Source organism: Orycteropus afer, unplaced genomic scaffold (genome assembly GCF_000298275.1).
Source record: "Orycteropus afer afer isolate SDZICR_OR568_19922 unplaced genomic scaffold, OryAfe1.0 scaffold00018, whole genome shotgun sequence".
Lineage (NCBI taxonomy): Eukaryota > Metazoa > Chordata > Mammalia > Tubulidentata > Orycteropodidae > Orycteropus > Orycteropus afer.
In genome coordinates, this window is record NW_006921605.1 from 22,128,845 (window position 1) to 22,135,310 (window position 6,466).

Genomic DNA, 6,466 nt, shown 5'->3' on the forward strand with positions numbered 1-6,466 from the left:
CATAGCTCTTCCTCACCCTCCCGTAGTCCCCAAGCCCTTCTTTATCCTGGAAGCATTAGTTGCATTTAATTGGCTCCTGAATGAGACCTTTGACTTCTGACCCCTGAGAGCAGGAGCAGAAGACCTCCATGAGCAGCTGGACCTCAGCCTTCCAATGTAGATAGACATTCCTTCTTGACTTGACCTCTCTGTGCCTTCATTTCGACCTACATTGTAAGGATCATACTTGACACATCTTCAGCTCTAAGTAAGCACGAGCTGCCATCATCATCATCATCATCATCATCATCATCATCATCATGGCTATTACTACAAAACCTGTCCCAGGCTCCTGGGTAACCCCTGTCATACCACCATGCAGCCCTGTCTACGTCTCCATTCCAAAGCCCTGCCTCATTTCTGTGTCTGCTCTGTGTCTCTTTGCTACCCCCCTTCCTCCTCCTCTCTTCCCTTCCCTCCCTGCCTGTCCTCGCTGTTCCTACAGTCCTCTGCTGGCTAATAATGCTGCTGTCAGTTCAGATTAGAGCCCATTATGTTCCTTCATCTCAGCTTAAAATTTTTGTGGTTTCCCAACTCTGCCTAAAGTGCTCCATGAGGAACAAGGGCTGCTCTGCCAGAGGATACTTCGCAGGAAGAATGTGGGTCTGTGGGCTCCCCAGGTGGGCTCTCCTGGATTCCTGCCACTTAGAGAAGGGCTTGGATTGGGGAAGCAGCCCTCTGTGGACTGAAATCAGGAGCTGAAGCCCCGGGACCAGGGAACTGGGCTCTTGAGATCTCAGCATCATGGCCTTGCTGCAGACTCACAGTTCACTGTTCCATGGTAGGGAGAGCCACTCTGGGGATGGCATCTCGTCATCAGTCTGAGAGGACCCCCAGAGCCATGGAATTCTGCAACAGGGAAGCTCTTAGCAAAACCACTGGGCCAAGCCCGCAAGCCAGAGCCCAGCTCTTCCACCTACAGGTGCCCTCTCTCTCCTGCCTGGTGTCATTCTCAGACATTGGCCACAAGCCTGCCTTCCTTGAGCCCAGTCTTCAATGATCTCAATGATCTTCCCAGCCACAGAGGTCCCTCAGGAAGCCTAGGCAAGACTCACAGGAGAGACAAAAGTGGGAGCAATGGGAATGGAGGGAGTTGGGTGCAAGGAAAGGAGAAATACAACACAAATAGCCATTCCAATGTGCACTTCCAGTGGGCCCAGTGTTGTCTTATTTAATTTCCACCGCAGTCTCCTAAGATAGGTATGGCTACCACTATTTACAGGTGGGAACATGAGGCACAGGAAAATGAAGGCCACGTAGCTAGGAAGGGGAAACTCAGGATTTAAACTCAAGTTGGTCTGTCTCCATTGCAGAGCCTCCAAAGAGGAGAAAGAATGGGCAGAGCCCAAGCAGAGTCTTGGGGGCTCTCTCTGATTGGTCTCAGGTCCTAGAAGATCTGGGTTCAGAACCCTGAAATTCTGTCTCTGGGCCTTCCCTACTCTGTGAGTCAGGCATTGTGTTTTAACAATCACATATAACATTTGTGTGAGGAGTTCCGGTGGTACAACAGCTAAAGCATATGAATGCTAATCAGAAGGTCAGTGATTTGAATCCACCAGCCTCTCTGTGGGAGGAAAATGAGGCAGTCTGCTTATGTAGAGACTGACAGCCTTGGAAACCCTATGGGGCAGTTCTACTCTATCCTAAAGGGCCACTGAGTGGGAATTGGCTCAATGGCAGTGGATTGGGTTTTTTTTTTTTTTTTTTTTTAAACATTTCTGTACAGTGTGTGCATTTTAAAAAGTGTCTTCTGAGGCTATTATTTTTTGTTGAGCCTCCTAATAACCCACAGATAGGAGGTAGGTGGGATGTGATTCATTATCTCTTTTTGCTGATGAAAAAAACTGAAGCTCAGAGAGGTGAAACCTCTTGCTAAGGTTACACAGGTAGCAGATGAGGGAGCCAAAACTCAAGTCAAGGTGTTCAGGACCCACATGTGCAGGTGGAACATTGCAATGTGATTTCCTGGTGGACAAGACTTGTCATTCAGTTCTACCTCTAAGTGTTCCCAGGAGGGCTGACCCAAGACTTCCAGTGGGGACTCAAGTGGGAAAACCTCTTCCAAGTCCCTCAAACCTTCCCCCACCCCAGGCCATCAACTCAGTCCAGAAGATATCAGTTCCTCTGTAAGAAGCATCAGACTAGGAGTAGGGAGAACATTGACACCACCATGAAACATCTCCTATATCTCCTATTCCACCCTATCTAATAATCTTCAGGCCAGAAATGTTCTCACATGTGACCCAAACACACCCTTCCACTGGGTATGGTCTTCCTTTGTGCTCTGATCACATGTACCTTCCTTTCTTTCTTCTCTCTTTTCTTCCCTTACTTTCTTCAATCAATATTTATTGAGCCCCTGCAGTGTACCAGGCTCGGTGCTAGGAAAGGAGCCCATGATGGTACAGTGGTTAAGTACTCAGCTGCTAAGGTCAGCAGTTCGAACCCAACAGCGATTCATGGCCTTGGAAACCTTACGGGGAAGTTCTACTCTACCCTATAGGGTTGCTATGAGTTGGAGTCAACTCAACGGCAACAGGTAGGTGCCAGCAATTTGAGAGTGAACAAAAAAAGACACAGTCCTAGTTTTCATGTCATTCTCTGTTGAAGAACTACAAGGGTTCTGGGTTATATAGTCTAAGACCACATGATCTTTCTTAAGAAGCACATGACAGTAAGAGTAGGTTACTGCACTCACATCTTCCATAACAATTCAGCACCATGTTAATTGGTCTCTCAGAACATACATGTGGCCAAGCAGTTTCAGCTTGGTGTCCCTCATGGACCCCAGATCCTTTCTTTCCAGGCTTGTTCATTTCTCCCATAAGCCATTTGTGGGTCTCTACTAACATGGTCTAGCCCAGATAATTGGGGATGGAAGGTATCTGCCTGTGGCACAGTGTATGAGAGCAGAGCTGGGAAGGCCAGAGGACCCTTGACTGGGTACCCATTACATATCATTTGTGGGCAGTTACATGTCATTGGTGGGATCTCCTTGCTGTGGAGAGAAGTAAAAACAGCCATCAAGTTCTGAGCTGAGGTTGGAAGTCTGAAGAAACCAAATTGGAAAGGCTCAGGCTTCTAGTGGCTATAACACTCGGCAAGACAAAGAAGCAGATTTGGAGCAGCCAGGGGCTCAGGCTCTCATGGGGCAGCCCTTTCCCATGTGCCCAATCCATTCCCCTGGGCAAAGGCAGATCCTGAGAAGACAGGGGCTATAGGCTCATGTTTCCAGTGTCTCTATGGGGGTGGTGGACATCTTTGTCAAGACTAAAATAGTGAAGACTAGCCCTGCTGGATTATCACAGCTGGCTATCTTGACCCCACCTGCCTACAACCAGTCTGCCAGTGGCACTGAGCCACCTGGTCCCCACTGGTGCCTTGGTTTGTTCTTGGTAACTCAAAATCATGACACTCACCTCCGCCCATTCTTCATGACCAGTGAATTAGCTCCCAGGATTTGGAGAATGCTTACTGTGCCCTTTGAGGTGCCACCCTCTTAGTCATCCACACAACCAACAAATACCCACTGAACACTGTTGGGTTGCAATGGCCTTGTCCCCTCTAAGCTGACCGCCCCAGTTCCTTTAACCTTAACAGGTGAGGTGTAAAGACAAGAACTGAAGATGTAGCCCCCATCCTCAAGAAACCTACAACTTCAAGGGGCTGGTCAAACAGTGAGTGACTGGAAAAGCCCTTTCCTTTCTCTGGGCTCTGGGTCCTGGGCTCCTGCTCTTCACTACAAGGGGTCAGACTCCCTGACCTCGGGTCCTTGCCAAGTCTCATATCGTTCCCTTGTAGGTTCTGCTCATAAGGTCACTGGGTGACCTGCAGGCGGCATTTAAGTCCTCATAAGACAGGTGCAAGGAAAACCTACCAATTGGATAATTAGGCTTGTCCCGACCCCGCATCCCTTGAGGGAGCAGATAGACCCCACTGCCCTCCCCACAGTGGCGGAAGTGCTGGACGCCGCGGGGGTCCCTTGGTGGAATGTGACCGTGGTGGGCGCTGGGATAGAGGGTGCGGCTGACAGATCTAAGGCTGCCGCCTGCCACCCGGCCTCCACTGGGCGGCCTGCTGGCCTCCCTCCTGTGGAATGACAAGCCTCGCTCCCCCCACCTGGCGTTTAATCTTTAATGCAGTCCCAGCTGCCCTCGGGCAGGACCCATCAACCCACCCGCTCTGATAAAAGCGATAATTAGCTCTTTTTCAACTTTCCACTTCTCCCCCTCGGCTCTGATGTGTGAGCATCGGGAGAATTCCAGCTAATGGGCCTGCCCTCAGCCAATTCCGAGGCCCAAGCAGGCCGGAATGCGAGGGGTCATTAGCCGGGCCTCCCGGGCAGGGGCCTGCGCTTGGGACGTGTTCACCGTCCGCTCGGGGCGCCCCAGCCACCCGGAGAGCAGCCCGGTCTCGGCAGAGCAGACCTGCCTGGACCTGCTGGCTCCCATCTTCCTCCGCGCGGCCCCTGCTTGCACCTCAACAGAGTCCACCAGGAGGTGGCCGTAGGCTCCTGCGGGGCTGGGCTCAGAGGACGCCGGGCCGTGGGTCCCCAGGCACGGTCTTGCTTCCAGGGCACAGAGCCCAGCCTGGGTTCAGCCACCGGTCAGCACAGAGGCTGCTGGCTGGGATTCCCCCACCGTGCCCCTGCAATGACTTATAATAAGTAACTTGTGCAGAGGCCTTGTTCCTTACAAGTAATTCAGTCCCAGGTAGCCACAGCCCAGGGCTTAAGCATGCAGGAGTAAGAGCTGGGCTGCCCCAAGTCCAATCCTTTTTCTTGTGTGTGTCATCAAGTCAATTCTGACTCATAGTGACCCCGTGTGACAGAGAACTGTCTCTTAGGGTTTTCTTGGCTAAAATCTTTATAGAGGCAGACCTTCAGGTCATTCTCTTGTGGAGGCACTAGGTGGGTTTAAAACACCATCGACCTTTCAGTTAGCGGCCAAATACTGATGCATTTCTCCCATCGGGGCTCTTGAGTCTAATCCTAGACTCTCCATTTTTGTTACAAGAAATTTAACTTCTGTGTGCCACAGCACCTTCTCTGTCAGGTGGGGGTAATAACAGTTGTGCCTACCTTACAAGCCGGTGTGAGGATTGAGTGGGATGATGCACATTAAGTGTTTTCATGTCACCACTGTCAATACTCAGTTTATGCAACAAGTATCTGGGGAGGTTCTATTGTTACCCTTGCTTTGCAGAGGTTCAGAAAGGTTATGTATTGCTCGGATTCCATTACCTTAATGACCACTGATTTAACCAATCCTCACAGCAGCTTTGCATGGTAGGTCCCATTGTTCTTATTTTGCAGAGCAACAACTTTCCCAAGGTTGTGCGGCTGGTGAGTGGTTGTAGTTGGTGGAGCAAGTTTCTTTCTGCTGCTCCAAGAACAAGATGCTCTGCTTGATGCCAACCCCGCTGGTCCAGCTGCAGGTGCCTGATGACCCAGGGAGTGAGTCAGGGTGGGGATTGGTCTGAGCTGGAGAGGTGGGGCCTGGTGCCAGGCAGGACTTCAGGAGGGCAGTTGGTGGGAGATAGAAGTTGTTTCAGCTATGGAGTAAGAAAGACCCAAGATTGATGCACATGTCAGAGCTGGGAGAGCTCCATCATGGTCACTATCAAGACAAAGCCCAGCCTCTGTCCCCTAACCCCAGACTTTATAATACCTTCATGTGACATCCTTCCCACTACAAGGTGGCCCTGGCCACTCACTGTCTCCTATTACTCCTGAATTCTAGTGTCTAGTGGTGGGGAGAGACATGCAATATTTCCCCCGAAGGCACCAGAGCCAGATACCTCCCAACAGAATCCCAGGCCTACAGAAAGCTGGCCTGGACCAATACTTTTGGGTTTCACTAGGACTTTGCAGCTGCAAATAAAATGCTGGGGACTATGATACTGATCAGTCTGATGGAACTACAGAGGGCCTGCAAGCCTGCCTGGTGTGCTCAGGGAAGGTCTCCAGACCAAACAGAGAAGAAAAGAACTGTACTGTGAGGACTTGGGTGCTGGAAAGCTCTCCGGTCACAGCTGAAAAGCATGGGGCAGACCCTGGTTTAAAGTTTAGACCCTGGTTTAGGTCCTCTTCCTATCTTCTCTGACCGACTCCAGTAATGCTCACAGCTCATGGTCACCTACTGCCAGAGGCCACCAATACCTGGAACCACGGGGATTCCATTAGCAGTGCCACATGGTCATCAACAGTCAGATGGCCCAGGGCTACTGAAATCAAGAGCCAATGTCTTCAAGGGCCATTGATGATTAGAACCAGGGCTGTCAAAGCCACCTTTACCTAAAAACCTAGGGCAACCATTACCTAGTGCTGCTGACACCTGCAAACATGGGCTCATTCACACCTAGGTCCACGAGGACACAGACATCTAGAACCCAGAAGAGTACATCCAGGGCTGTCATAAATAAAACT